The sequence below is a fragment of the Triticum urartu genome, chromosome 7A (genome assembly GCF_056163025.1).
Source record: "Triticum urartu cultivar PI428250 chromosome 7A, HENAU_Tu73, whole genome shotgun sequence".
Taxonomy (NCBI): Eukaryota; Viridiplantae; Streptophyta; class Magnoliopsida; order Poales; family Poaceae; genus Triticum; species Triticum urartu.
In genome coordinates, this window is record NC_141879.1 from 680061976 (window position 1) to 680072402 (window position 10427).

Here is a 10427-nt window from a genome sequence, read left to right on the forward strand (position 1 = left end):
GTTTTTGAGAACCAAGGTATCAATCCAGTAGGAGACCACGCGCAAGTCACCTCGTACCTACACACACAAATAAGATTTCGCAACCAACGCGATAAAGGGGTTGTCAATCCCTTCACGGCCACTTGCAAGAGTGAGATCTGATAGAGATGATAATAATAAGATAAATATTTTTGGTATTTTTATGATATAGATTGAAAGTAAAAGATAGCAAAATAAAGTAGATTGGAAACTTGTATGATGGAGAATAGACCCGGGGGCCATAGGTTTCACTAGTGGCTTCTCTCAAGATAGCATAAGTATTACGGTGGGTGAACAAATTACTGTCGAGCAATTGATAGAAAAGAGAATAATTATGAGAATATCTAGGTATGATCATGTATATAGGCATCACGTCCGTGACAAGTAGACCGAGACGATTCTGCATCTACTACTATTACTCCACACATCGACCGCTATCCAGCATGGATCTAGAGTATTAAGTTCATAAGAATAGAGTAACGCCTTAAGCAAGATGACATGATGAAGAGCGATAAACTCATGCAATATGATGTAAACCCCATATTTTTATCCTTGATGGCAGCAATACAATACGTGTCGTTTCCCTTTCTGTCACTGGGATCGAGCACCGCAAGATTGAACCCAAAGTTAAGCACTTCTCCCATTGCAAGAAGGATCAATCTAGTAGGCCAAACCAAACTGATAATTCGAAGAGACTTGCAAAGATAAACCAATCACACATAAAATAATTCATAGAAGATTCAAATATTGTTCATAGATAATCTTTATCATAAACCCACAATTCATCGGATCTCGACAAACACACCGCAAAAGAAGATTACATCGAATATATCTCCAATAGAATGGAGGAGAAGTTTGTATTGGGATCCAAAGAGAGAGAAGAAGCCATTTAGCTACTAGCTATGGACCCGAAGGTCTAAAGTAAACTACTCACACATCATCGGAGGGGCCATGGAGTTGATGTAGAGGCCCTCCGTGATCAATGCCCCCTCAGGCGGAGCTCCGGAAAAGGCCCCAATATGGGATCTCTTGGGTACAGAAGGTTGCGGCAGGGGAATTAGGTTTTGGTGGTGCCCCTGGATGTTTCCGGGGTATACGGAAATATATAGGAGGAAGAAGTAGGTCGGTGGAGCAACGAGGGGCCCACAAGGGTGGAGGGCGCGCCTAGGGGGTGGGCACGCCCCCTGCCTCGTGGCCTCCTCGATTGTTTCTTGACGTCCACTCCAAGTCTCCTGGATCACGTTTGTTCCAAAAATATTGCCCCCAAAGGTTTCATTCCGTTTGGACTCCGTTTGATATTCCTTTTCGGCGAAACTCTAAAATAGGCAAAAAACAACAATTTGGGCTGGGCCTCCGGTTTCTAGGTTAGTCTCAAAAATAATATAAAAGTGTAAAAATAAGCCCATTAACATCCAAAATAGATAATATAATAGCATGGAGCAATCAAAAATTATAGATATGTTGGAGATGTATCAGCATCCCCAAGCTTAATTCCTGCTCGTCCTCGAGGAGGTAAATGATAAAATCAGAATTTTTGATGTGGAATGCTTCCTAACATATTTTTCAATGTAATTTTTCTTTATTGTGGCATGAATGTTCAGATCCGAAAGATTCAAGATAAAAGTTTAATATTGACATAGAAATAATAATACTTCAAGCATACTAACTAAGCAATCATGTCTTCTCAAAATAACATGGCCAAAGAAAGTTATCCCTACAAAATCATATAGTCTGGCTATACTCTATCTTCATCACATAAAATATTAAATCATGCACAACCCCGATGACAAGCCAAGCAATTGTTTCATACTTTTGATGTTCTCAAACATTTTCAATTTTCACGCAATATATGAGCGTGAGCCATGGATATAGCACTGTGGTGGAATAGAATGGTGGTTGTGGAGAAGACAAAAAAGGAGAAGATAGTCTCACATCAACTAGGCGTATCAACGGGCTATGGGATTGCCATGCAATGGACGCACTAGAGCTATAAGTGTATGAAATCTCAACAAAAGAAACTAAGTGCGTGTGCATCCAACTTGCTTGCTCACGAAGACCTAGGGCAATTTGAGGAAGCCCGTCATTGGAATATACAAAGCAAGTTCTATAATGTAAAATTCCCACTAGCTTATTAAAGTGACAACATAAGAGACTCTCTATCATGAAGATCATGGTGCTACTTTCAAGCACAAGTGTGGAAAAAGGATAGTAACATTGTCCCTTCTCTCTTTTCCTCTCATTTTTTATTTGGGCCTTCTTATATTTTTTGGCCTCTTTTTTTCGTCTCGAGTCTCGGCCCGACTTGTGGGGGAATCATAGTCTCCATCATCCTTTCCTCACTGGGACAATGCTCTAATAATGATGATCATCACACTTCTTTTTACTTACAACTAAAGGATTACAACTCAATACTTAGAAAAAAAATATGACTCTATGTGAATGCCTCCGGCGGTGTACTGAGATATGCAATGAATCAAGAGTGACATGTATGAAAAATCTATGAACGGTGGCTTTGCCACAAATACGATGTCAACTACATGATCATGCAAAGGAATATGACAATGATGAAGCGTGTCATAGCAAACGGAACGGTGGAAAGTTGCATGGCAATATATCTCGGAATGGCTACGGAAATGCCATAATAGGTAGGTATGATGGCTGTTTTGAGGAAGGTATATGGTGGGTTTATGGTACCGATGAAAGTTGCGCGGTACTAGAGAGGCTAGCAAATGTGGAAGGGTGAGGGTGCGTATAATCCATGGACTCAACATTAGTCATAAAGAAATCACATACTTATTGCAAAAATCTATTAGTTATTGAAACAAAGTACTACGCGCATGCTCCTAGGGGGATAGATTGGTAGGAAAAGAACATCGCTCATCCCCGACCGCCACTTATAAGGAAGGCAATCAATAAATAAATCATGCTCCGACTTCATCACATAACGGTTCACCATACGTGCATGCTACGGGAATCACAAACTTCAACACAAGTATTTCTCAAATTCAGAACTACTCAACTAGCATGACTCTAATATCACCATCTCCATATCTCAAAACAATCATTAAGTATCAAACTTCTCTTAGTATTCAATGCACTTGTATGAAAGTTTTTATTATGCCTAAAAGAAAATTGCCATGTTGTTCTAAAGGACTCTCAAAATAATATAAGTGAAGGATGAGAGATCAATTATTTCTATAAAATAAAACCAACAACATGCTCTAAAAGATATAAGTGAAGCACTAGAGCAAAAATTATATAGCTCAAAAGATATAAGTGAAGCACATAGAGTATTCTAATAAATTCCAATTCATGTGTGTCTCTCTCAAAATGTTTGTCCATCAAGGATGATTGTGGTAAACTAAAAATCAAAGACTCAAATCATACAAGACACTCCAAGCAAAACACATATCATGTGGCGAATAAAAATATAGCTCCAAGTAAAGTTACCGATGAACGAAGACAAAAGAGGGGATGCCTTCCGGGGCATCCCCAAGCTTAGGATTTTTGGTGTCCTTGTATTTTACTTTGGGGTGCCATGGGCATCCCCAAGCTTAAGCTCTTGCCACTCCTTGTTCTATAATCCATCAAATCTTTACCCAAAACTTGAAAACTTCACAACACAAAACTTAACAAGAGAATCTCGTGAGCTCCGTTAGCAAAAGAAAACAAACACCACTTCAAGGTACTATAATGAACTCATTCTTTATTTATATTGGTGTTAAACCTACTTTATTCCAAATTATCTATGGTTTATAAACTCTTTTACTAGCCATATATTCATTAAAATAAGCAAACAACACATGAAAAACAGAATCTGTCAAAAACAGAACAGTCTGTAGTAATCTATAACTAACACAAACTTCTGGAACCCCAAAATTCTAAAATAAATTTGTGGACGTGAGGAATTTATCTATTAATCATCTTCAAAAAGAATTAACTAAATAGCACTCTCCAATAAAAAATGTCAGCAATTCTCGTGAGCGCTCAAGTTTCTGTTTTTTACAGCAGGATCAAAAAGACTTTCCCCAAGTCTTCCCAACAGTTCTACTTGGCACAAACACTAATTAAACACACAAAAACACAACCAAGACAGAGGCTAGATAAATTATTTATTACTAAACAGGATCAAAAATCAAGGAATAAAAATAAATTTGGGTTGCCTCCCAACAAGCGCTATCGTTTAACGCCCCTAGCTAGGCATAAAAGCGAAGATAGATCTAGGTATTGCCATCTTTGGTATTAGGAAAGAAAAGAGAAAAATTCTTTTCTATAGCATTTATCTTTCTATTTTGAGATAGCACGTGGCCATTGATAGTAGAAGAGAGATTAAGCACGTTACAGAAATTGGCATCTAAGCTAGCCCTCATTTCTTTGATAGTTTCATTTTGGTAAAAGCACAAAAGAGAGGTAGATTCAACCTTCTCAGTCATGGGGTGCCCAAATATAGTTTTCATCCATTCATAAGTATCAATGGGATCCCCCTCAAGAAAAGTCTCTTCAAAGATAGAATCTAGAACTTGCTTGAATGAAGAGGGTAAACCAATATAAAAGCTTTTCAGGTAAACCTCAATCTGATATTGGGGCACATAGCTAGCTCGAATTCTTAATAGCCTATCCAAAGCATCTTTCAAAGATTCATCAAGTAAATAACGAAAACTTCCGGGACCATCGTCATCAAAATTATTCAAAGTCTCATTGATAACCCCGGTAGGTCTCTCCATAGCATCATTATTTTTGAGCTTAGAGAGGACAGAGGGACTATCCAATGTAAAACCTGGGAGAGAAACCTGAGCCCTTTTTGAATCGGCCATGTTACAAGAAAACAAATGGGAAAGAGACGAATAAAACGGCAAGGATGAAGTGGGGGAGAGGAAAACCAGAGCCAAATGGCAAATAATGTAATGCGAAGGATAAGAGTTGTGATGGGTACTTGGTATGTCTTGACTTGGCGTAGATCTTCCCGGCAACGGCGCCAGAAATCCTTCTTGCTGCCTCTTGAGCACTGCGTTGGTTTTCCCTTAAAGAGGAAAGGGTGGTGTAGTAAAGCAGCGTAAGTATTTTCCTCAGTTTTTGAGAACCAAGGTATCAATCCAGTAGGAGACCACTGTTTGACGAGATTTTGTCGCGCCGAAGTATTTATGAGCATGGGAAGTATTTTCATAATGTTTTCCCTAACCATTTTCGAGAGGACAAATGTAATAGTGTTTCTCAATGCCTACGTGTAGATAGCAAGGCTCACAAGATGGCCATTGTAGTGTGAACTAAAGAAATAGCACCGGATGCATGCGTGCATTGCATGCTAATTAGCTTGCTCAATCACAGATAAATCAATAAAATTTTCCGGCCAGCAGGCCAACCTGACACGATGCTTGTGCATTGTATAAACTTGGTTGCTAACCTCTTGGGGCGGCGGATGCACGAGTCTCACTTGGGTCCATCACGCAGGAAGCTGGATAAGCTATACCTCAAGCTTACGGTTTGGATGGATAAGTGCTTGCTCCATGTTTCTAGGCAGCGACGGGTTGGCTCAACTGAAAATCGGCGGCGGCGTTATGATGTGCCGTGCTTCGTCCAAGCCCTAGCCGCTCTCTATATAAAGCCCTGACGCTCGCACGCACAGCGGGGCGGACAGACTCGGCCGTCAGGCCGCACAAGACACACACGGCGACTGCTGGCCGCAAGGCTGCGCGCAGGAGACTCCCATGGCTGGCCGCCGCTAGGCTACTCACACGCACGTACACAGCCGGCTGCCAACCTACTCACATATATACACAGATGTGCATATCCATCTCACGTCCACCACCGAGAGTTAGTGTATGGAGACATCACTTCCCGACGCCGGCGGCTGCATCGATGTGGCCATGTGTCTCTTGGTAAGGAACGGTGAGATCATATACATACAGATTCCTTCCTTCCTCACGGCTTGTTGGCTCAGAATAAGATTGGTTTACACCGATCAACATGTTGACCCAGATATTAGATTGATTCATCCAATCATGTTGCCTCAAAAAAATAGATTGGTTCATCCAATCAGGTTGCCTCGGATTATAGATTGATTTATTCAATCACATGTTGCCTCGGAAAATTAGATTGGTTCACACCAGTCAAATTTGTTGCCTCGGGAAAATAGATTGGTTCATCCCGATCTTTGTTGCCTTGGAAAAATGGTTTGGTTCACATCAACCTAATATGTTGCCTCGAAAAGAAATAGATTGCTTCATCCGATCTTTGTTGCCTCGGAAAATAAGATTGGTTTGCCCAGTCTACAAAATTGTTACCGCAGGTACAAACTACAAGATTTGTTGTTGATGCTTGTCGCCTAAAATAAGCAAGTAGAATATAGGTACAGCTTCTGCGGGTGATGAGTAGGGTTGAGGAAGAAAATGTGATTGGTTTACACAGGTCGTGGATTATGCCGCCAGGAGAAGCCGGGGGGCGACACGTGGAGCAGGTATGCCGACGGCTAGGTCGTCGGCATAGATTTCCATCTATGCCGACGTGTCTTCTCCTGAATCGCGCCACGTGTCGTCTCCTGAATAGTGCTGTTGACGGCGCTGTCCGTTGCCGTCAGACGGAAAACAACGCCGACGGCTAAACTATGCCGACGGCTATCCCACGACCGTCGGCATATGCACCTATGCCGACGGCTATACTACGCCGACGGTCTGACACAGCTACGCTGACGTGATCTACGCCGACGGGGCTATGCCGACGGCAGCCGTAGGCATAGATCTATGCCGACGGCAAAGGACCTATGCCGACGGCCTTGGGCTGTAGGCATAGCCCGCGAGTCCGGTAGTGTTAGTTCGCCAACCCAGGGAGGTACAAGTGATGAACAAGGTCGTGAAGGATTTTACACGGGCCATGCCTTTGCTCGCCAACTTGGATGCATGTGTAGATGAACTAGATGATTCAGAAAAGTTTATCGGTTTACACCTATCCAAATACAGGCATTGGTGGGCGTTGAGTGAAAACTCATACCTGCACGAAAGATGAGAGAGTGAATAACAGGGCGGATACACAGACGCATGCGTACACGCTCAAGGCTGACCGAGGCATACATAGCCGGCCGCTATCTTACCCATGCATGTTTTGTGCCTTGTATCCTTGGTCCTTTTCTAGATGTACAACACACGCGTACGGAGGCCGCATCGACAGGCCACGTTGCTCCTATAGTAAGAAAAGGTGAGATGATCATGTGATCTGCTTGCTTCTCAAATATTAGCTTTTTTTTGAGCATCAGTAAAAACACAAGCGCTCATATACACGCGTATACACTCATCCCTATGAACGCACGCCTAGATGAACCTAGATGAACGGGAACGTCTCCTCCCACTGAAAGCGCATCGTCGGAAATCCTGAAATAAATCCAAGAATAATGCAAGCACTAGGATTTGAACCCTGGTAGGTTGGAGATACCACTGTTCATCTACCCAACTCAACCACAGGTGATGCTTGTGCCCAAAGAATAAACAAGTAGAAGACAAATGTTGTGCTCCAGATGATGAAGTAAACATGCACGTACATGATGTTTGAGTCAGGAAAAACAAACCAGCGGACCAGCAATCTTTGTACATGCTAATTACAACCAACTGAGGTTTAGTCCGAGATTTCTTCCGGACAGCAGGCATGTAGCTTTGAGCTGCAAGTTTTATGAGATATAGAAAACACGCTGAGTAAAGCCGTCTAACATTTTCAACCCCATTGGCCCATGAGAATACCTTTATAAAAATTGGTGAGATCAGGATCAGCTTGTCGTTGGGCAAACCATTATGAGTTACGCCCTGAAACTTTTACAAGTTGACAAAGACACGATCCAGGGTATACTGTAAAATGCTCAAAGTATGTGTTATGCCGTCAGAAATTATGTGTGGAGAAGCCCTGTGCAAGGACCCCCGCACATTCTAGATCATACGATGGTCTAGTGGTGGGACAAGGACCATGTATGTTTGTGAGCGAGTTGAGCTTTGCCAAAGGCCCATACTTTCATAGCACACTCAAGATCATGCGGCGATCGAGTGATGCATTTTGGAGATTGGCTCCTTGATTAAAGATAAATTGGTTCACACCATATGCAAATGATTAACAGTGCCGACACACCTTATGTGATCATTCGGTACCGACGAGGCCGAATATTTCATAGCAAGTCTCTTGCAGCACAATGCTTTTCCGCGACAGACGGGGCCGGAAATATTCATAAGTCCTCGCTGATGAGGCCAGATATACTTCTCATTGGCCGACGAGGCTAGGAGGCATTACGCCTTTCCGTGATCGACGAGGCCGAAAACATTCATAAGTCCTGACCAATGAGGCTGGACGCACTATCTCCTTGACCGACGAGGCTAGGAGGCATTATGCCTTTCCGCGACCGATGAGGCTGGAAACATTAATAAGTCCTGACCGACGAGGTTGGACGCACTATCTCCTTGACCGACGAGGCTTGGAGTCATTACCTCTTTCCGTGACCGACGAGGCCGGAACCCTTTTGTCCTGGCCGACGAGGCCGGACTCACTTTGTTCATGACCGACGAGGCTGAACACTTTTTCCAGACTTCACTATGAACCCGCTGCCGACAAGGCCGGATGTCTCATACCAAAGGCCGACAAGGCTTTGGGATATCGTTACATGCCACTTTTACTTCTCGATATATTATGAGAATATTTTAGGTTCAAGATGACGACCATGAGCGCAGCTTAATCGCAGGTGTTCTGCGGGATTTACCAGCGGATGTAATTAACCGGATCGTCTTACGAGGCTCCGGGAACCAGAATCTCCACAATCGCTGGATATTAGTCAGATGTACTTGTCCATGGCGCAACTTATGTAATCATGTGGGAAACCGCACTTTGTAATTCTCGGGAGAATTAATAAAGCAGTATTTCCCTATGTGTGATTCTTTTATTTATTTGTATACAAATGTATACTGGCACGCCACAATGTTTACTTTATTACCGTTACGCATTAGGAAATACCCCTGCCCGGGGGATGTTTCTTTTTTGCGAAACAACCACACGCAAGTCACCTCGTACCTACACACACAAATAAGAACTTTACAACCAACGTGATAAAGGGGTTGTCAATCCCTTCACGGCTACTTGCAAGAGTGAGATCTGGTAGAGATGATAATAATAAGATAATTTTTTTGGTATTTTTATGATATAGATTGAAAGTAAAAGATAGCAAAATAAAGTAGATTGGAAACTTGTATGATGGAGAATAGACCCCGGGGCCTTAGGTTTCACTAGTGGCTTCTCTCAAGATAGCATAAGTATTACGATGGGTGAACAAATTACTGTCGAGCAATTGATAGAAAAGCGAATAATTATGAGAATATCTAGGTATGATCATGTATAATGGCATCACGTCCGTGACAAGTAGACCGAAACGATTCTGCATCTACTACTATTACTCCACACATCGACCGCCATCCAGCATGCATCTAGAGTATTAAGTTCATAAGAACAGAGTAACGCCTTAAGCAAGATGACATGATGTAGAGGGACAAACTCATGCAATATGATGTAAACCCCATCTTTTTATCCTCGATGGCAACAATACAATACATGTCGTTTCCCTTTCTGTCACTGGAATAGAGCACCGCAAGATTGAACTCAAAGCTAAGCACTTCTCCCATTGCAAGAAAGATCAACCTAATAGGCCAAACCAAACTGATAATTCGAAGATACTTGCAAAGATAAACCAATCATACAAAAAAGAATTCAGAGAAGATTCAAATATTGTTCATAGATAATCTTGATCATAAACCCACAATTCATCGGATCTCGACAAACACACCGCAAAAGAAGATTACATCGAATAGATCTCCAAGAGAATCGAGGAGAACTTTGTATTGAGATCCAAAGAGAGAGAAGAAGCCATCTAGCTACTAGTTATGGACCCGAAGGTCTGAAGTAAACTACTCACACATCATCGGAGGGGCCATGGAGTTGATGTAGAGGCCCTCCGTGATCAATGCCCCCTCAGGCGGAGCTCCGGAAAAAGCTCCAAGATGGGATCCCTTGGGTGCAGAATATTGAGGTAGTGGAATTAGGTTTTCGTGGTGCCCCTCGATGTTTGCGGGGTATATGGATATATATAGCAGGAAGAAGTAGGTCGGTGGAGCAACGAGGGGCCCATGAGGGTGGAGGGCGTGCCTGGGAGGGGGGGCGCCCCCTGCCTCGTGGCCTCCTTGATTGTTTCTTGTCGTCCACTCCAAGTCTTCTGGATCACGTTTGTTCCTAAAATAACGCTCCCGAAGGTTTCATTCCTTTTGGACTCCATTTGATATTCCTTTTCGGCGAAACTCTAAAATAGGCAAAAAAACAGCAATTTGGGTTGGGCCTCCGGTTAAAAGGTTAGTCCCAAAAATAATATGAAATTGTAAAAATAAGCCCATTAACATCCA